This window comes from Trichechus manatus, unplaced genomic scaffold, assembly GCF_000243295.1.
Source record: "Trichechus manatus latirostris isolate Lorelei unplaced genomic scaffold, TriManLat1.0 scaffold00085, whole genome shotgun sequence".
NCBI lineage: Eukaryota > Metazoa > Chordata > Mammalia > Sirenia > Trichechidae > Trichechus > Trichechus manatus.
In genome coordinates, this window is record NW_004444021.1 from 1,338,605 (window position 1) to 1,361,512 (window position 22,908).

General features: G+C 37.1%; 1 pseudogene; it reads right to left on the reverse strand.

The window, feature by feature from the left end:
- LOC101354852 (non-histone chromosomal protein HMG-14 pseudogene) overlaps window positions 1–17,346 on the reverse strand; it is a 33,541-nt pseudogene extending 16,195 nt beyond the window's left edge.
- Window positions 17,347–22,908: the final 5,562 nt, after the last annotated feature.

A 22,908-nucleotide genomic window follows, 5' to 3' on the forward strand; every position in this document is an offset into this window, starting at 1 on the left:
TTTTACTAGCAAGAAAAATTTATTGCGGGTAGGTACACAAAGGACTATGCACTTGAAACCTAAATCAATTAACTATATGAGTAAAGTAAACTTATGCTTTGTCAAATTTAAAAGTACAGCTAGTATGTGTTTCATTTGGTTTTCAAAATGTCATTTTCAGCTCTCTTAAGGAACAGAGTGGTGAGAAAACACAACACTTCAAATCTGCACTAAGAGCTACTTTGTAGAAATGGCAAGTTTAAGAGCAGAGAGGCTAACAAAGTTCTGGAAATCCTAAAGGAACAATTTCCAAATACATCATGAGAGTAAGAAATGAATCAGAGAGATGGAGGTAGTCACAGTTTTCAACTGCAATTCAACTCCGTCTGTAGATTCTTTATAAGCATTCTCAAAGAAGAAATAATATATTTATGATTAGGAAATCAAAATAGTACATTTCTTCTGCTAGATCAGTATACAGTAAAGATGGTGTAGATATTCCCTGCCTCGTTGAATCATCATTGGCTCACCTGGACTGGGCCATTCATTACAACAGGTATTTGTATCAGTGAGACTAGTTAATTTATATATAAATATATAATTCTATAAAAAAATGTAGGCTACAGCCTACATGGAAATAATATTGTCTACATTATGTTTTTATATATCCTTTTTTGAATGGATTTCAATTCAACTGAATAAATGTGATTTTTGCTATTTAGGGGGGGGTATATGAAACCCATTTTCCCAATAGCATGCCCGTTCTGTTGTATCACTTCTGCTGTCTAAAAGACAATCAGTCAATACAATTTTGTTTCTCATAAACATATCATATCATGATAGGTAAGAGCCCAAACTCTTGACTCTCAGGTGGGTTTAGCTGGTAATGCTTTCACTGTCCTGGGGTACTGAATGTCCATTTTTGAAAAAGTATGCTTTCACTGTCCTGGGGTACTGAATGTCTATTTTTGGAAAAGCATATCGCTATGGCTCCAGTTTGTGTGAGTGTGTGTGTGATGTAAAATTTGATGAAAAATGTCACCATCGAAGCTGCAAAGAGGAGTCTTAGATGCTAAAATGTACCAAACAATTAGAGCCATTTTAATATGGAAAATACACAACAGTTCCCTCTACTGAAATCCACTGTGTTCCTAGAAACCCGGTACTGACGCAGATTGTTAAAATGAGAACTAAGCAGGTGCTTTTGCACACAGCTATTGGTCAGTGGTCACTGTTTTTGATAGGAAATATAAAGAGTACAATTGGTGAGAAATGTGCATGACAATGAGTTATGTATGTCCACTTAATGTATTTATTGTTCCTTCTGTGTTTCACAATTTTACCTCTCTCTATATATTTGTTTCTGTTTTCAAGGAACCATCATATGAGTTAGTTATATAATCTTCGTGCATGTAAAATATTAATTTCATTAGTTTGGCTTATGTCTTATTATGGTGACCCTAAAACACCAGAAGTGAGCTATGGGTTAAGTGTCTAGAGAACAGAGTACTATCACCAGCTTGATGATAGTATAGCTTGTTTTTTATTCTAAAAGGGTGACCAAGTCACAGGTGGCGTATGTGTAGTATAAGAAAGGCCCAGAATGGAGGGTACTGACATGTCATGGGGTTGTTAACCAATGTCATAAAACAATATATGTACTAACTGTTTAATGAGAAGCTAGTTTGTCCTGTAAACTTCATCTAAAGTACAATAAAATTTTTAAAAAGGCTAGAAATAGAAGTACCATATGATCCGGCAATCCCACTCCTTGGAATATATCCTAGAGAAATAAGAGCTGTCACACGAATAGATATATGCACACCCATGTTCATTGCAGCACTGATCACAATAGCAAAAAGATGGAAATAACCTAGGTGCCCATCAATGGAAGAATGGATAAACAAATTATGCTAAATTCACACAATGGAATACTACGCAATGATAAAGAACAACAGTGAAGCTGCGGAACATCTCGTAAGATGGATGAAGCTGGAAGGCATTATGCTGAGTGAAATTAGTCGCAAAAGGACAAATATTGTATGAGACCACTATTATAAGAACTCAAGAAAAGGTTTAAACACAGAAAAAATCATTCTTTGATGATTACGAGGGTGGGGAGGGAGAGAGGAATTCACTAACTAGATAGTAGTTAAGAATTATCTTAGGTGAAGGGAAGGACAACACACAATACTGAGAATATTTCACACAAATGGGGGAGTAGGAAGGCAAAGGAAATAGGACCCCTGGCACCTGTTACATAAACTTTATATATATATATATATATATATATATATATATATATGTATATTTACTTTTTTTTCCCCAAAATAGGGTGTCAGTTTCAAGTATAAGGAAAATAAAAAACTAGATTCCATTTGCTCAAGACAGAGTCACTTTTCTTGCACAGAGGAGTGTAATTTGGAAAAAGTTTGCTGTAGGCATGAAATTATAGTATTCCTATTGGAATGTAGCCAAGAGCCTAGCCATTTCCAGTAGCTGTATTACCACCTGCAGGTATGCTTACTCAGAATTGAGTCAGAAGGATCGGTGAAGTCTAGTGAATCATCAAGTCTTCATCTAAAACACTTAATCTGTCTATTATTTTTCAGCTGAGTCTTGCTTGAGCCAGACCCTTGCCTGTAGGGTGACCTGAAGTCCTAGAGAGGAAAGCTTTCTGCCAGGAGGCAAATCGTGTAACACAGTTTTGGTTCTGAGTCAGTTTTGGGATTATGTCTGGATCACAGTATTCCTGGAAGGTTGTCAGATATTAGGAGAGGTCCTAAGGAATTGCTACTTCTCCTCAAGTGCTGATTTGGGTTTATAGCTAAGTGTTTCTGGCACTAAGCCAGCCTGAGAGTCGTTGGTCTTAATTTCCTTTAAACTCAGAATGACCCGAGAAATGCATTTTCAGATAGTTGTAATTCAGGAGCAAGTTGCTTGCCAAAAAGTTCTGCCATGCCTTGGAGACAAGCTAGCTGGGGAGCAGTTCCCTCTTCCTAAGGCTTTCTTTTCCAGTACATAAGCCTTCCCATTTCCTACTTGAATTGGACCAGGATTTTTGAAAGCATGAGCCCTAGTGGCATAATGGTTACGCGCTCGGCTGCCAACTGCAAGGTCAGCAGTTGGAACTCACCGGCTGCTCCAGGTGAGAAAAGACTTGGCAATCTGCTCCCATAAAGATTACAGCCTAGGAAACCTTAAGGAACAGTTCTACTCTGTCCTATAGGGTCACTATGAGTTGGAGTTGAGTTGATGGCACACAACAACAACACCATGTGTATGTGTGTGTGAAACTTACATGTGCCTTCTATAGTAATAATAATAGCTACATTTATATAGAGTTTACTGTGTACATGGCACTGTTTTTAGTACTTTATATATATATGGTTTCATTTAATCCTTACTGTAACATAGGTACGATTATTATTTCTGTTTTATAGATAAGGAAATTGAGGCACAGAAATGTTAAGTGCCTCTTTAAAGGTCATAAAGCTGAAAAAGCAGAGCCAAGATTTGAACCCAGGCAGCAGAGATGCTACTTTATATTGTAAAAGTAGATTCGTCGATAACGGCAGACTAGAATGGAGGAATGAGGGCATGGGGGTAGCAGAAACTGTGAGAGTTGGGACCTCTGTCTAATTAAGGCGTGGGAAGGAAAGCGTCTCCAGCTTTCACAGTGACCTAAAACTGATAGGTAGCAAAAGAAAGGGACAGGCAGTTTTTCCTGTCTTCTTTGGCTGAAAAGAGGAGCAGAGAAGCAGAGGGAACATGCTGGCAGGCGAAAAGGAGCAAGTCACAAGTTCCTCATCCAAGAAGCAGGTGCCAACTATGAGGTAGACCCATGTGGCCACACACTTAGGGTCTCAAGCAGACACAGGTGGAAGAGTTTTGCCATCCATCCGCTTCCTGTTCAAGAAAGAGCCAGGCTGACCTTGGGGGCAGTTGGCTGCTGCAAGTTAAATGGAAGGATCTAGGCTGATGGAAGCAGATCTGAGAAATCCTGTTTAATTTGTCAGTGCCCAGATGGAGGAGGAAGCATTTGTGGGCAGAACAGGGCGTTGGCTGGGTCAGCTGTAGTTTCCTAGGGGCTGGAAAGATCTTAACTCAGCCAGTCTCACTCTCTCTCTACTTTGAGCAAGACGTTTCTAACTGTGTTCATTAGAGTATATAATCTTTAAATATTGAGAAGAAGATAGAATTCCTTAAATTTAACAAAGAGTTTTTCATTAAAAGTAATTTGGTATACTTTTAGAGATGGGAGATGCTACTGTATGAGAAAATAAAACTCCACTGGTGTTGAAAGCATTTAATATTAAAGCAAAATATTATTGTCTGCCACTTCCTTTTCTCTTTAGATCATTAACATAGGATTAGAAATTGTTAAATAGGATTTCAAACCATAGCAAGCAGCTGTGTGTTCTATTACAAAAGACAGTGTACTCATGCATATGTATTATGCACTTAATTGAAACTGTTGGACTTTCATTAAAAAAAAAAAGTGATAATGTCCTGAATTTTTATAGTGATTTGGATCTCTGGGTTGCCACCAGTTTGCATATGTTAAATAGAAAAAGAGGGCTTGGGTGGGAAAAGCATTCTAAAGTTCACATAATTTGAGGGTACAAGCCTGAAATTAGCTTTATTACTGGCCTAAAATTCCACTAAAAACCAAAAAAAGCAAACCCTTTGCCATCAAGTTGATTTCGACTCATAGCAACCCTATAGGACATAGTAGAACTGCCCCCACAGAGTTTCCAAGGGACGCCTGGTGAATTCGAACTACTGAGCTTTTGGTTAGTAGCTGTAGCACTTAACCACTATACCACCGGGGTTCCCCTCCCTGCCAAAAAAAAAAATTCCACTATTAGGTATTAATTTCTTCCCCTTAACAAGGAAGATTTTTTTCCTTGAATATTTTTCTGATTGCAAAAGTAGTATTCATTGTAAAGATTTTAGAAAAACATACAGAAATGTTAAGAAGAAAATAAAATTACTTATAATCTTGTTCGTCAGAGATAAACATTATTACCTCTATTTTATATTTCTTTTCTGTCATTTTATTGTATAGAGTCTATGTATTGCTATACAATTCAAATCATACATATTCATATATAATTTTTTAAAATTTTCACTTTAGGTGATGAATCTTTTCCTATGCCAGGAACTCTTCCTCACAAACATAGTTTTTCACGGCTGCATAATAATACATGTTATAACTGTAGAATGACGACCCTTCCACTTTTACAATGTAAATAAATCATAGAGGAACTAGAGATGTGATGGAAATATATTGGGTGGTGGGAAGAGAAGACGTGAGAAGTAGTGTAAAACAAGTTCTTGGAGATTAAAGCATGAAGTAAATTGATAATGTGTAGAAAGGATTAAAAAAAAAAAAAAAGAAAACAAATCAGAGTATAGCAGCCAAACCCAGAAAAATTTACAAGTCTGCCTCTAGAAAGAAGAACTAGAATTAAAACAGGGAATTGATTTTCATTATAAATTCCTCTAAACTACTTGATTTTTACCATCTGCAGGTATGCTTTGATTTTAAAAAAAGTAAATTAACTCTGGCAAAGAGAATCTCACACTTAAAGAGATGTGTATTTGTGTGTGTGTGCAGTATCTGTTTATGTGGAGAGGGGAGAAAAGGGAGTGGCAGTGAGGCTGGGGTGACCAGGTTGGTGCCCTGTGGCACCGGGAGCCTGATGGAGGAGGGAGTGTGAGCAGGGTGCAGAAATCAGAGGGTAGAGGTTGAGGAGCCCAAACTTTCTCAGTGCCACAGTTTTGCTTTAGGCTAGTTTTGCCAGGAAATCTTCATCAAGTGGCATGAAGGATCGCAAGAGGAAAGAGCATTAGACTTGGAAAAAGGACAGTTCTTCCAGATGTTTTCATTATACAGAAACCATTAAAAGGGTGGAGTATTCCGAGCAACCTGTCTTTTCACCATCAACAGATAAAATCCCTTCATTATAAACTTTATAGGGTGCCTGAGCCATTTTGCTGCAGTGTGATTTTGTTAAATACATAGCTAAAAATCACATTTTTTAAGCTGAAATATTTGGAAAGAAAACTTCTAGTTTTCTGGTAGCAAATTAGCGAACTTTTTAAAAAGATATAATGCCTGTCAACATCTTCACCTCTGCCCCTTTGTTTCCTTTCTGAATGGACTTGTGGTATTTCGTTTGATTTTTTGTATTTGAGAATTTAGATGAGAGGCTAGAAGATTTGAGAAAGGCAGTTGATTAATTTATTGATTTTGTTTATGAATATTTTTGGGGTGCTTACAGTGTACCAGGGACTCTATTAGAACACTCACGAAACCAGCCATTTAATGAGGGAGCCAAAGTAAACAATTTAGTCATAGCAGTAGGAAACAGTTTTATCAACAGCTCAGTCAACCTAAAGTTTATAAAATGTGAATATACAATCATTACTTTTGGAAAGACTAAAGGAAGAATACATAAAAAAAGAAGAAGAAATCTCATTGTTGAGAATTCGTTGCTCTTGTTAAGTGCCATGGAGTCGTTTCCGACTCATATCAACTGTAGGTACAACAGAAGGAAACGCTACCTGGTCCTGCGCCATCTTCAAAATCATTGCTATGTTTGAGCCCATTGTTGCAGCCACTGTGTCAGTCCATCTCATTGAGGGTCTTCCTCTTTTTGGCTGACATTCTGCTTTACCAAGCATGATGTCTTTCTCCAGGGACTGGTCCCTCCTGATAACATGTCCAAAATATGTGAGATGAACTCTCGAAATCCTCCCTTCTGAGGAGCATTCTGACTGTACTTCTTCCAACACAGATTTGTTCATTCTTCTGGAAGCCTGTGGTGTATTCAATATTCTTTGCCAACACTGTAATTCAAAGGCATCAATTCTTCTTCCATCTTCCTTATTCATTGTCCAGCTTTTGCATGCATATGAGGTGATTGAAAATACCATGGCTTGGATTAGGCACATCTTAGTCCTTAAAGTGACATCTTTGCTTTTTAACACTTTAAAGAGTTCTTTTGCAGCAGGTTTGCCGAATGCAGTACGTCATTTGATTTCTTGAATGCTGCTTCCATGGGCATTGACTGTGGATCCAAGTAAAATGAAACGTCATTATTTTTTTTAACAAAAATTTTATTGTTGTAATTAAATGAAGTTTACATTTCAAGTTAGTCTCCCATATAGATTTTTTTTGTTTTTACATACATTGTTATGAGACCCCAACTGCTCACCCCATTCTGCGACAGCACACTCCTCCCCTCTGCCCCTGATTCCCAATGAACATTCAACCAGCTCCTAACTTTCTCTGCCTTCCCATCTCACCTCTGGACAGAAGCCTCCCCTTTGGTCTCTTGTATCTACTTGTCTAAGAGGCACATTCTTCACAAGTATCACTTTGTGTCCCACAGTCCAGTCCAATACCTGTCTGAAGAGTTGGCCTCGGAAATTGTTTTAGTTCTGGGGTGATGGAGAGACCAGGGGCCATGCTTTCTGTGGTGCCTCCAGTCTTAGTCAGACCATTAAGTCTGGTCTTCTTACTAGAATTTGAGTTCTGCATCCCATCGTTCTACTGCTCCATCAGGGACCCTCTGCTGTGTTCCCTGTCAGGATGTTCATTGGTGGTAGCTGGGCATCATCTAGTTCTTCTGGTGTCAGGCTGATGAAGTCTCTGGTTTATGTGGCCCATTCTGTCTCTTGGGCCAATACTTTCCTTGTGTCTTTGGTGTTCTTCGTTCTCCTTTACTCCAAGTGGTTGGGACCAATTGATGCATCTTAGATGGCCGATTGCAAGCTTTTAAGACCCCAGACGCCACTCACCAAAGTAGGATGCAGAACATTTTCTTAATAAGCTTTGTTATGCCAGTTGACATAGATGTCCCCTGAAAGCATGGTCCCCAGACCCCACATCCCTGCTACTCTGTCTCTCAAAGTATTTGATTGTATTGAGGAAACTTCTTAGCTTTGGCTTAGTCCAGTTGTGCTGGCTTCCCCTGTAGTGTGTGCTGTCCTTCCCTTTACCTAAGATGATTCTTATCTACTATCTAGTTAGTGAATAACCCTCACCCTCCCTCCCCACCCCCGTAACCATCAAGGAATGTTTTCTTCTGTTGAAACTTCATTATTTTCTCCATTTCATTATTGGAGTCACTTTTTCTCTTTTACATTTTATTAATTGGCAAATTTTAATAGTTCAATTAATATTCTGTGGAAGTATTTGAGAAGTTTTTGTAAGTTTAACTAGCATTCAAAAGTTTAGAAAACTCTGATACAGTCTAATCTCTTCATTTTTAGGTGGAGAAAACTGAGAAACAGAAAAAATGTAAGCAAACCTGCCTAAATCAGAGTAGTTCATGGTGTCATAGATGGGACTGGAACTCAGTGTCCTCGTGCCTGAGGCTGGCTCTTCCTATTTTATTGCACTGTATTCAGCCTGTAAAGGTTTCAGAGAGGCTGTGTCCGCTCTACCCTCTAATAACTATCATTCTTGCTTTCTTATTATTAATAATAATAATAGAACCTCAAGATAGGGAAGCCAGTCAATTACTTTTCTGTTTTAAATAGGCATGTCCATGGGATTTAGTATTTTTTTAACTTTCCCATAGGAGGAGTTTCCATTGTAGGCTGAAAAGAATTACTTTGCAAAATATATTCGTAAACCATAGGTAATGGATGGAGTACATAATCACTCCCACAATTCTTTTTCATATTTATGTTATCTACTAACTCTGGTTGAATGTTTAAAATTTGGATAAAGTTCAAGATGTATCATTTTTTTCCCCATGCCTACATTTCAAGGGGTCTTTATTTCCTCTAACCCAGGTGTTTCATTTTAATGAGTCAAGCTGCATGTCAGTGTTCCAGGACAAGACAGAAGCCTTACTTGCTCAGGGCTGAATCAGCCAAAAGTGTGACTAACACAGCTCCTGAGCCAGCTGGGTATTTGAGCTTTCCCTAAACACTTGGATAAGAATAATAGTAGGGGAAGTGGATACATCTTATTGTTCTTAATGTCTTTTGCATGCTTGATGAGGCTGCATTTGGAGTAGGTTTCAGGAGAAAGGGAGGGGATGAGTTGAAATGAGAAATACTGTACCAGCTGCAAAAAGAAAAAAAGAAGTTATACCATAAAAGCTGAACACAGTGTGCCATGGAACTCAGAATGTATCTGCAATGATATAATCATACCACCCTTAAAGGTATGCAGGCAATAAATCTAAAATTCAAGAGAACATAGATGCAAAGTTGCTGTTCACTTAAGAGAACTATCTTCAAAATCAAAATCCATTCCAGTTTCAGTTCTAAATTTCCAGATGGCTATAGAAAAATTTTAATAGAAGTGAAGTCTCTAAGTATAATAGGATAGGGCTATATAAACCAGCCTCACTAAAGTTTCAATTTGTTCATGCCATTTTTTTAGGGCTTCCCTTTGTGATTTTGGAACTCTGAAATTCATAAAAGCTTATCTTATTGAATTTGGACAGAAAATTTTGGGCAGACTCAAAATATAAAACATTATTCTAGCAGCTAGGGATACCGTAATGAACGAAACAGAAAAATGGTCTCCGCTGTCTTAAGCATAATTCTAGTAGGTGGTCATAGACAATAAACAAGGTGAAAAAAAGGTAGAGTACATTAGACAATGGGAATCCTATGGAGAAAAAATAAGCAGGGAAGAGGGAGAGTGTGTGGGAGAGGAGGTGAAAGAGTTTGGTAAGTGGACTATGAAGCCTTTACTCAGAAGCCTTCATTCACTTTAATAAAGACTTGAAGGAAGTGAGAGAGGTAGCCATAGAGATACCTAAGGTAAGAGTTTTCAGGCAGAGAGAACAACAGTGAAAGACCTGGAGGTGAGAGTGTGCAATCATGTAGACCAGTGTGGCTGCTGTGGAGAGAAGTGGGAGAGAAAGAAGATCAGGAAGGGAATGTGAATGGAGGAGTCCTACTGTATAGGTCCTTTTAGGTCATTGTAAGAACTTTGGTTTTTACTGTAAGTGAGATAGGAAGCTATTAGAGAGTTAGTAACCTATACAATTTACAACATAAATTTTCAAGACCTGCACTATCTAGTATAGTAGCCTCTAGCCACATATGGCTATTTTAATTAAATAGAAAATTAATTAAAATTAAATAAAATTGACAGTTCAGTTCCTTAGTCACACTAACCTCATTTTAAGCACTGAATAGCTACATGTGACTATTGACTGTCGTATTGGGTAGCACAGATATAGAACATTTTCATCACTGCAGAAAGTTCTTGTATGATGCTATTCTAGACCAATCAGACAATTCATTCATTCACGTTATAAAAATGTACACCCCTAAACAAGTTGCCAGTTATTGTGCTAGGCTCTAGAGGTAAAAATATGCATAAGGAAGTTACAAACTTTTCCATGCAGAACTTTCAGTCATCCAAGTGGAGTAAGACACATAAACATAGTCACAGAATTATTACTGAAGCATGTTCAAGGTGTAGGTTTCAAAGGAAAGAGTGATTGGTTATCCTGGTGGAGAGGAGTGCCCTCAAAATTAGTTGAAAAAATGAGTTATAGGTGTTAAAGAAAATGCCCTCCCCCATGTTTAAACTTAATTCTTGGTTCCCAGAAACCAAAACTCATGATAAAGACAGTTCTGGGAAAGTTTAAATAATTAGATAAGCCATAACTAGCCTATAGAATTCAAACAGGCAAACTTAATAAACCAATCCAAGCCGACACTTGTGGATTAAGTGAATGAAAACCTAACATTTTGTATTGTGTATAAGCTAATCAAAACTGTAATGTGATGAGCTTATCTCTCTGGAAGTGTGCTCTCTCCTGGCAAACAAGTTTATTTCTGCCCAATAAAACTTTTAACTCTAATTGACTTATTGACCAGATTTTTCTTCTACAGTTCTGATGTCAGAAAAGTGGGATCCGCAGAAGATCTCTGACTGACCTCGTGGCTTGTCACTGACCATATGTCAGCACCCACAAGGACCCCTTGCGTCCACTGTTTCCCTCACCAATCTCACAGAGCCTAAGGTATGATTTCTATTGGATTTCAGCTCCTTTATCTTTGAGTTTTGAGATCTCAGTTTTATTGAGCTACTCGGGCTAGGCTAGGTAAAGGTATTTCAAGCAAAGAGATTAGGTGAGAAAAGACAGTGGTGTTTAACTACCACATGTTAGAAGCCATGATAAATACTTTATCTACGATACCTCATTTAATTCTTGAAATAATTCTATGAGAGCAATATTGATATTCCATGTTACAGATAAAGAAACTAGAAATTCATAAGTTAAACTACTTGCCAAGATCACATACCAGTTGCTGTCAAGTCAATTCTGACTCATAGCAACCCTATAGGACAGAGTAGAACTGCCCCATAGACTTTCCAAGAAGCGACTGGTGGATTTAAACTGCCAACATTTTGGTTACCAACCAAGCTCTTAACCACTGTGCCACCAGAGCTCCATAAGATCATATAGCAATTGGAAATATGAAAAATTAAGGTAGATTAACTGTAGGCAGAAAAACCAAGTTACTCTTATAAAAATGGTACTAGTTGAAAAGATGGCAAAGATAGTGCAATAGAGCCAAGATTTGAACCCAAGATATCTTGTTTTAAAGGCTGTATTTTATCTACCATTCTATATTCTCCTTCTAAAGGAGAGCGTTTTACAATGATAAAGAGGAGAAAAAAAAAAGAACCAGGATATATAATCAATATGAACATACATGTACTCAATAATATAGCCTTGAATTATTTAAAGCAACTGGCAGAATTGCTAGGAAATATGGATAAACCAGTAACTGTAGTTGAAAATATTAGCGTGCTCTTCTCAGAAAGTGATAGATCAAATAAACAAAAATTTAAGTAGGGACACTGGGATTATGTCCAATTAAAAAATTGAGTTATTAGGGATATATATAGTGAAAACTCTATGCCTAACAGAATACACATTATTTAAGCATACACTGAATATTTACAAAAATAGGCCAATAGAATATAATAAAAGCTTCACTAAATTCCATAAAATAATATCTTTGAATTTATGTTCTTTAATTTAGTGTAATAAAATTACTAATTGAAAATAAAAAATATAGCAAAAAATCCGACGTCAAAATTCGGGAGAGAAAGCAAAAGTAGTACTTAAAGGGAACTTCATAGCTTTAAATATGTTTTTCTAAAAACAAGAAAAGGGAAAGAATACGAAAACCAAGAATTCAGAATAAAAAACTGGGAAAAGATCGACAGAGTATAGAAATAAGAAACAAATAATATAAACAATAATAATAAAGAGTGATATAATAAAAAGAATGACAAAAAATAGAGACGCGTTCTTGTACAGATAAATACAAATTGAAAATAAGAAGTTTTAATTCTCCCTGTTGAAAATAGGAAACCCTAGTGGTGTAGTGGTTAAGAGCTACGGCTGCTAACCAAAATGTCGGCAGTTTGAATCCACTGGTGTTTCTTGGAAACTCTATGGGGGCAGTTCTACTCTGTCTGTAGGGTCACTATGAATTGGAATCGACTCCATAGCAATGGGTTTTGTTTTTTGAGTTGTTGAAAATAAGGGAAGAAACTCCCCTCCTGCCTATTCTTTCAGAATTCACTTTAGAGAACTTGTAATGGCAAAACCTTTGTCTTTCTGAAAAGTGTGTAAATCAAGGCTGTTTCTTCAAGGACCCTGGGGCTATCTCTTTAGAAATGTAATCATTAAGGAAGATCAAACCCTTACTTCTTGGTTTCCTGGGAGGAGATTAGCATAACTTCAGGTATCCTGCCATAATAATACTGGAAAATTAGTGATTTTATCTTAAAGATGAATGTAATGAGTTGTATCCACTCAGCTATGTAAAGAATAAGATTTCTTTCTGCCTGATGCATCCTGTTCTAGTTTAATGCTTATTGAATAATGAAACTTTTCTTTCTCTTTTATTTTTGTGCAGAGGTTTTCCAGGTTGAGAGTAGATATTATTTTTAAATGACTTTTCCCCAACAATATCAAAGCCAAAATCTAAACTTTGAAAAGATTTGTGAGATAATGTTGGGAAAACTGGGAAAAAGTAAAACTAGGTCTCTATATTTCACCCAGTCTTCATTGAACCCCTCTGTGTTTCCAAGCTCTACTTTTCCTTCCATTTCCTCACATCTTTCTTCCGCACGTGCATTTCCAAACCATGTGAAATTCTCACAGTCGTACGTTTCTGAAAAATGTTCATAAAAAGGAAAGATAGCAATGTCTCTAGTATTTATTTAGCTCTTAATATTTACATCTCTTTTTCTCCCTCCCCCTTCCCCAATCCTTTCTTCTGTCATTCCTTCCTTTACAAAAAGTCACCTGTATTTTTGTTTTAATTTTCTGTTATTTGTGGTGGGCAACTTTCTTGTTATTATGGGACACTGTATTTTTTGTATCCTTAGCCCTGTAAAAATAATATCTAGAGCAATGAGTAAAATATATTTTTATTGCCAGCGCTTTGACTAAAGGATCATATTTTAAATCATGATTTTGACAGGGGGAGAAACTATCTTAAGCTTTACTGCCTTCATTAATGGGCATGCACTTCAGTTAGTTAGGTTTGATTATTTTTATGATGTAACTGGAGTCAGATATGATTTATGAGCAGGTTTTTAATTGTTTTTTTAAAAAACTGGCCTTGTATATCATATTGTTTCTTAACTATGGATCATTTACAGTAGTCACACAACTAGTATTGTTTCTTAAAGACATCATAACCCATATATAACAAGTAATCACTCTCACCTCTTAGGACTCGAAAGGGACTGGAGATAAATCTAGTATGAAATATTAATGATGTGTATGATTTGAGTAGTAATAAAATTTCTCAACCATATCCCCTGTTAATGTGAGTAAGGAGACCATACCCCTGTTCAACTTATTGGATCTACTGTTGAACCCCAGCCTGTGATTTCACCAACCTACTACTCTGACACAACTCTTCACAAAACACATATTTCTATTCTCCCTTGACTCTGTTCTTACTTTCCAGGCATGAGGGAACTATCGGAAAGGCCTCTGTCATTAATGAAATTCTGAAAACTTCTAGAATATTGAAGAGAAGGGGAGAATGCTGGGAAAATCAACAGCAGTCCGCTTTCAAAAAAGTTGGGCTTCTCTTTGCTCATCTGTTTCTGCCATCAGAATTTCCACAGAGCTAGATATATTAATATTTCCTCCTACCTTAGCCCCCACCCTGCCCTGACAGCCAGGAGGCCCAGACCTGCCCCTGCTCCTTAGGAATTATGACTAATAAAGGTAGTATATCTATAGCTTTGTCTCTAACACCTAGGTAGGAGTTAGAACAGTCATGATTCCATGGCTCTGTGACAGCTACTGGGCTTGTTTTCACTCTTGTTTCCCTCTAGCACTCTGAACTACATGATATCCAGTCTCTACTATCTGGTCAGGATCTTCCAGCTCTTCTTCTTTAAGATGGAACAAATCCATAGGTCTTTCATATTTTTCATTCATTTACTAATCAAGTAATATGTATTGAGTATTTCCTATTGTCCAGAAATTCTTTTTGGCTCCTGGAAGAAAGCAATTGATTCCACAAATTCCCTGGTCATATATATGTTAGTGGAGGAGAAAGAAATAAACAAATAAATAGTGCGTGTCCCAGTGGAGATAAGTACTATGAACAAAAATAAAATAAGAATAAATGTTTAGAGATTGACTGTGTGAGCAGGAGTAGGGATGAAGGTCTTTTAAAATGAGGTGATCAGAGAAGATCTCTCCCAAGGGATCAAGCCAAATCTCCATCTAGGGAAAGTGCTTTCCTGGCTGAGGGACCAACAAGGGCAAAGCTCTAAGTATACGGATAAACGGTCAAGAAATAAGAAAAAGGCCAATGCCTAGAGAAAATTGAATGAGCTGAAGGTAGGCAGAGGCCAGATTATGTAGGATCCTTGTAGGCTATGGTGAAGAGTTCAGATTTTATTATAATTATGATGGGAAGTCATTGGATGGTTTTGTGCAGAGATACGACATGATCTTATCTGTATTTTAAAAGAATCCTTCTGCTTTATGGAGAATAAACTGGAGTAGAACAAGAGTAGAAACACAGAGACCAGTCAGTTAAAAGAATAATGCTGTGATCAAAGTGAGAAATATTAGTGGCTTGATTAAAGTGTGATAAATGATCACAATTGGAATACAGTTATGAAACAACAGTACCTTGGAATCCTTTGATCTGTTCCTTACTCACCAGATTTAATTCCTTGGGACAGATGGTCACTTGAATCATGCCTGATCTCGTGAAGCTGTTTGGACTCGTACTTTCTGATACTCTCTTCAGTGTCAACTTTTCAGCCTCTTTAACCCTTACCTAAAAATTCTCCATTTTTTTTTTCTAGTGTGCGTATGTGTGTACGTATGGAGCCCTGGTGGTGCAGTGTTAAGCGTTTGGCTGTTAACCAAAAGGTCGGCAGTTCGAATCCACCAGCCACTCCTTGGAAACCCTATGGGTCAGGTTTACTCTGTCCTGTAGGGTAGCTTTGGGTCGGAATCAATTCAACGGCAACAAGTTTTTAACAGGTATGTGGGTGGTCTACGTTTAGACTTAAACTTTTTAGTTGCCCTCTCCAATATCAACCTTGCAGCCTTTTTGACTCCAGATTACAACTACTCAATAGTTTTTGCTGGGTAAAACTAAGAAACCAAACCTGTTGCCGTCGAGTCGACTCCAACTCATAGCAACCCTATAGGACAGAATGGAACTGCCCCATAGGGTCCAAGGAGTGGCTGGTTGATTTGAACTACCAGCCTTTTCGTTAGCAGCCGAACACTTAACCACTGCACCACCAGGGCTCCTGTGACAGATTAAAACCACTTTAATGGATTCTGTTAAATCTATTTGTCCATAATCTCTTTAATCTCTTTTTTCTCTCCTCCTTACCGTTTGGATGATAGGCCCTCATAGCCTCTAACTGGAACCATGCTTTGCTAGTTAACATTACTCTCTACTTTCTTCTAATCCCTAATTTGGTTAGAGCACATGACTTTGTTGGTCAGATATAGCTGTTGAATAGAAAGCTAAGAGCTGTGCTTGAAGGACAAGATCACATTCAGTTATTGGGGTACCCACCCACTGTCATCATAGCGACCCTATAGAACAGAGTAGAACTGCCGCATAAGGTTTCCAAGGCTGTAAATCTTTAAGGAAGCAGACTGCCACATCATTCTTCTGGGAAGCCACTGGTGTATTTGAACTGCTGACCTTTCGGTTAGCAGCCGAGTGCTTTAACCACTGTGCCACCAGGGCTTCTTAATTGGGGTACAGTAGGCAGGAATGGAGCCCCCAGTGCCTTAGTTTGAGGTCTAGGGAGCAACTACAGAGCATCAGATCACTAAAAATGCGGCCACTAAAGATAGAAATGTGATGGAAAAAGAAGACTGGGCTAACCTTTTATAGAGTAAGTGCAATTTGAGTTCAAATTCCGTTAAATCTCTATGAGGGATTTATGAAGCATAAAATATGTAAATCAGTGGTTGTGTACACAACTCGTCTTCATTATACTGTTTACTCTTAGACCCAAATTGCATCTATCCTAGCTTACTGGAATAAAATTTTTATAGTGTTAAGAAGTCACATAATTTATAAAAAAATTATGACTTTAAAAGTATTTCTTGCTTTATTCCAAATATTCATGAACTATTTTTGCTAAGTCACTTCCAGTCAACAGCTGTGTCAACCATTTAGTTCACTAGCATATTTAGCCATTCATATTTAGGATATCATTATGTCATGCAATTTTTCAAAGTTGTTTTCTTTCTTTCTACTTTTCTAAATAAGTGCCAGATTCCCTTACTGAAGAGCAATTGGAATAGATGCTTTCCACACACCTTGGTAACAGATGTTATCTCCACTCTGTGCAAATTCCTTGGACCGTTCAAAGTAAACACGGTCTCCAGGAAGGCAAAATAGTTCAGCCAAACTTCTACCCAAAAGGCAGCTGTTGATGCAGTTAGAAAAGAGATGCCATTCAGAGCCTCTTCCTTCAGTTAAATGATTCTGTAGCATGCTTTATAAATGCTACAAATATTTACTTTTCTTTCAGAGCAGCAAACAGATTGCACACAAATTTACTCAGCATTTTGTGTTTCTTATTCGAACTGGAACAGAGTAAATCTTGGTAAGCTTTTGAGCTTTGAAAAATTGTAAAGCCACCCCTTGTTATGTCAAAAGAAACCTTATTATTATTATTTTTGGGTTCTTCAATTTAATTACCTGGATTTTTCCTGGAAGCTTTTGATTAGAACCCCACTTAAATGATTCCTTCCATTCTGCTTTCCTAGTTCGGACATTACTGTCACCTGCTCCGAGGAACAGAAGGGAACATAAGAGTTGATTGTATGTCATTTTGCCCTGAAATAGGTTCTGTTTTCTAAAGAAACATTTTTTTTTTCTTTTTCTTTCCTTGTTTTTTCTTAGCAAAGTGATGGGAACAGAAATAGAATAACGCAGGACCAAGTGACAGCAATCTGTTAAATTTCACTGACTAGCTGGTGATCCTGGTTTCTTGTGTCACTCTGATCAAAAGCATTTTAAAATTTAATACAACTATTATAAATGTCTTAAAATACATCATTTGGGTCACGTGACTTACAAAAGAATGACTTTGCCAGATAAATGCCAAATGTAAATGCTAGATATGCCTGCATAGGAAGGCAAATAAAGGGATTCTGATAGTTAAAATATATAATTTACTAAAATTTTTATAAATATTGAAACTAATGCCTCAATAAATTTTTAATTGGGTTAGATTAACTAAGGGAGCACTTTTTTAAAGAAGCAAAATTAATTGTGATGAACTTATTTTTCATACAAAAATACTTCCCCTGGGACTAGAAAGGAGGATAATCTCACTCTAGCTCACCCCAAAAGCTTCTAGGGAGGTAAAGAGAACATCCATTAAGTGCTTGCTGTTGTGAGAAAGGAGCCCTGGTGGCACAGTGGGTAAGTTCTAACTGCAATGTCGGCCGTTGGAATCTACCGGCTTGCTCCATGGGAAAGAGATGTTGCAGTCTGCTTCTGTAAAGGTTACAGCCTTAGAAGCCCCATGGGGCAGTTCTTCTCTGTCCTCTAGAGTCACTATGAGTAGGAATCGACTCGCTGGCAATGGGTTTTTTTTGGGTTATTGTTAGATTGATGCCCATCTGTCCTTTCAACCTTGGTTTAGTTTTTGGTCATGGTATAAACTAGCTCAGAAAAGTTTTTCTGGGGGATGTATGTATTCCTACCAACTCCCTTCTAAGATTCATTCAGTTTTCTTATAGCTTCATGTGCAGAACAACTTTCTCCATGAATTCCTTCTTTTGTATCATATGAAACTGATGATATTTGACGATTTTCACCTACAAAACAAGGAGCTCAATAGTTAAGTGCTTGGCTGCTAACCAAAAGGTTGGTAGTAGAAACCCACCCAGCAGCTCTGCGGAAGAAAAGACCTGACACTCTACTTATGTAAAGATTACAGCCTAGAAAACCCTATTGGACAGTTCTGCTGTCTCGTATGTTGTCACTGTAAGTTGAAATAGACTCGATGACACCTAACAACAATAATAACAACCTACAAAACAGCAATTTTATGTAGTTCATAAGATCCCAGGAAATTTTCTTCCAATTTAAAGATGCTAGAGAGAATTGGCAAAGGGATTTCTGCCTCTTTCTACTACCTTGTTCACTCTACCCTTCATATCCATTTATATAAGTTTCAATAAGACAAAAAACAAACCTATTGCTGTCAAGTTGATTCTGACTCATAGCGACCCTATAGGACAGAGTAGAACTACCCGATAGGGTTTCCAAGGCTGTAATCTTTACGGAAGCAGACTGCCACATCTTTCTCCTGTGGAGTGGCTGGTGGGTTCAGACTGCTGATGTGTTGGTTAGCAGCCTAGTGCTTAACCACTATACCACCAGGGCTCCTCCGTAAAGATTACAGCCGAGAAAACCCTATAAGGTAATGTTAATCTGTCACTTGGACCCACTATGAGTCAAAATCGACTCAGCGACCATCACCATTGTTTAGGGTGAAACAAATGCAAGTTTATATCTCAGTTTAGGATTCATCTTAAACTTCTTACCACATCACACCATATCACATCACATCTCCACCTAAAAAACGAAAACTTCTGCCAATTTTACCTCATTGATGTATCTTTTGCATTGTAAACACACATTTCTATTCTAATTACTGCTTGTCCTGTGTAAGACCTTCATAGTCTCTCATTTGGGCTATTATAATAGCTCTGTGACTGGTCTCCCCCTCTTCATCATCCATTCACCCACTCCACAATCTCACTTTGAATAAAGGAGATATGAAACAGATCATATTCGTGTGAGGAAGACACTACTATGGATCTATCCAGATTGTAAGGCAGTTATGAGTGTTCTTGGTATAATTCCTTCCTCTCTTCTATCTTAGAAAGAAAATCAGAATGCAAGCTAGTAAGAATGTTACTATACAAATAATTGTGCTAATTCATTTTGGTATTAATTTGAGTTTTTTAATCCTTGAAGTATGATTTATATACCACAAAACTTACTAGTTTTAAGGATTACAATTAGATAAGTTTGACGCATGTATACCGTTATGTAGCCACCACCGAAATCATGATATAAAACATTTCTGTCACTCCAGAATTTCCCCTAGTCCTCTGTATTCTGTCTCCTTGTCCCAACCCCTGACCCTTGGTAACTACTGATTTGCATTCTATTATAATAGGTTTGCCTTTTCTGAATTCATAAAATTGATTCATAGAGCATATATTCTTTTATGTGCAGCTTCTTTCACTTAGCATAATGCTTTAGAGATCCACCCATTATTGAGTGTATTGGTATTTCATTCTTTCATATTGCTAAATAATATTTTTTTGTATGGATATACTACAGTTTGTTTCTCCATTCCATCTGATGGACGTTTAGGTCGTTTTCAGTTTTGGGCTATTAAAATAAAGCTGCTGTGAACATTTGAGTACACATCTTAATGGGGACATAGGTTTTCATTTCTCTTGGGTAAATACCTAGGAGTAGAATTGTGGTTGTATGGTAAATGTATGTTTAAATTTATAAGAATCTGCCAAATTATTTTTCAAAATACTGTTTTATAATCCCACCAGTAATGTATGGGAGTTCAAATTGTTCAACATCCTTATCAACACTTGTTATTATCTAACTTCTTGATTATAGCCATTTTAGTGGTTATGTAGTGGTATCTTGTGGTTTTAATGCACATTTCCCTCGTGACTAATGATACTGAGCATCGTTCATGTGCTTAGTTGCCGTTCTTATATATATACTTTTGGTTAAATGTATCTTTTCTGCCCTCTGGGCTCGTAGTTCACCCTTTTGGCCCAAGGCATCTCTTTTGAAGGAATCCTTCCTTTTCCTCCAAAGATAGCATATGTTTGCAGCTGAGTAGTTTTATCAGCTTGTTTCCTGTCTGTAGAAATTTGGGAATCCGGCAAACTTCTAGTTTATAATCATTCTCTTTCTGTCTCTTTTACAACCTTTGGCCCAAAGGGTGGAGTCAAAGCTACAGAGGAATATTCAAAAGTCTTGAAACCCTGTAGAGTTTGCTCAGTTGCATTTTGAAATTGCTTGAGGCCAGTGACTCCTTTTTTCTTTCCATTTTCTCCTTTATTGAATGGGAATGTCTATAACTGTTATCCTATGCCTGTACCACCATTTTATTTGGGAACAGGTAACTTGTTTTTTAAGTTTCATGGATTCACAATTGGAGAGGAATTTTGTCCCAGGATGGATCATACCCAGAGTCTCACCCATACCTGATTTAGATGGTGGGAATTGGGACTTATGAACTGATGAGTCTTAAATGAGATTTTGGACTCGAGTTGATACTTTAATGGATTGAGAGTTTTGAGGAACTTGGAATGGGGTAAATGTATTTTGCATGTGGGACAGATGTGAATCTTTGAGGCCTGTAGGGCAGATTGTGGTAGGCTGAAAAATGCTTCCTGAAAGATGTGTATATCGCAATCCTCAGAACCTGTGAATATGTTACCTTTTACATGGTAAAAGGATTTTGTACATGAATATGTTACCTTACATGACAAAAGGGACATTGCAGATGTGATTAAATTTAGGATCTTAAAATGGGGAGATTATGCTGGATTACCTGGGTAGGCCCAATGTAATTGCAAGGTCCTTAAAAGAGGGAGGCAGGAGAATCAAAGTCAGAAAAAGAGGACGTGATGTGCTTTGAAGATGAAGGAAGGGGCCACGAACCAAGGAATGCAGGTTGCCTCCAGAAGCTAGAAAGGATTAGGAAATAGATTCGCCCCTGAAGCCTCCAAAAGGAATGCAACCCTGTTAACGCCTTGATTTTAGATCTTTGACCTCCATAACTGTAAGATAATAAATATACATTTTTTAATCCAAGTTTATGGTTTTTGTTACAGCAGTAATAGGAAACTAATACAATACAGTTGAATCATCATTTATCTATCCTTTAAAAAATACTTTCATGCCATTATCTCATCTAATTTGATTCTCACAACTCTTTGGGTGAGTTAGGCAGATATTATTATCAACATCTAAGCAGAAAGAGACACAGGTGGATTATGTTATTTACTCAGAATTTTCTGCTAATAAGGTGGCAGAGCCAGTGCTCTTTCATTTACTTTGTTCTTTAGTTTATATCCCACAACCTCTCTGAGCCTAATTTTAGATGAATCTAACCTTGCCTTGGGTAATGAATTTGGTTCTAGGTGTTTCCAAAAATGATTTAAGGGAATACTTAAAAGCACATGGTCACTAAAGAAATTTGTAATGGTATAGCAGGAGGAAGAATCACCTGTCTATTTTACTGGCAGTGATAAGGCAATACTTTTCTCCCTCAACTTCCCAGTCATCTAGAGGGAATCAGGAAAGGAGAAGGCAAAGGCCCGTTTTTATTTAATGAGTTCCTACTATACTAGGCACTTTCCTCGTTTAATCCCTACATTTTTCCTTTGGCATTGGTATTATCATGTCCATTTTATAGATGAGGGAACTGAGATTCAAAGAGATCACACTGCAGTATGAATTATGAGTCTATTTCACTATAAAGTCAATATTTTTTTCCTTTTTATCATAGTACTTTTGATACAATGAGTCATATAATATTTTGCTTGATAAAAGGAAGCATAATAATTCATCAGGAGAGTAAAATATTTTCTAGGTGATAACATCTGAAAGGAAATTATTCTTAAACATGAAGAATCTTGAACAACAAAATGATATTTAACGATGGTTTTATGTAAGATACAGAAAATTTCTTCACTTCTTAAAAATTCAATTTTAATAAATTATGATGCTAAATCATGCTTTACTGAGGGTTTTTTCTAAGTAGTTAAGCAGATAAGAAATTTGAATGTAGCTTTTTGGGTTGAGTAAGTCAGAACTGGAAATCTAGAGGGGTAGATATGTAGCATTTATTTAAAAAATAGCCAAGAAATGTTATGAGGAATATCTACAATTATACCTAATTATTTTGCAATGGCAGTAACAGTTTCTATTTTTGATGGTCTAGCATAGCTTTCCAAGTAATATTGTTTTCTTTTTTTCTTTCTGTTTAAAAACCACAAAAAAAAAAAAAAAAAAAAAAATCCCAAACTGGTTGCCATCAAGTTGATTCTGACTTATAGCAACCCTATGGGACAAAGTAGAACTGCTTCATAGGGTTTCCAAGGAGCGCCTGGTAGATTCGAGTGGCTGGTGAAGCCGAGCTGTTAACCACTGTGCTACCAGGGCTTTTCCTGGTTACTCCGTTAAAATTAAATTAGTTTACTAAATTTTTTTGAGTATTTTCTTCTTCTTCTTCTTTTTTTTTGGCCTTATACAAATGGTTAGTTTTGTATCCAAGTACCAAACTCAACTCTCCCATATAAGTGCTCTTTATATATTTATTTAAGGAAT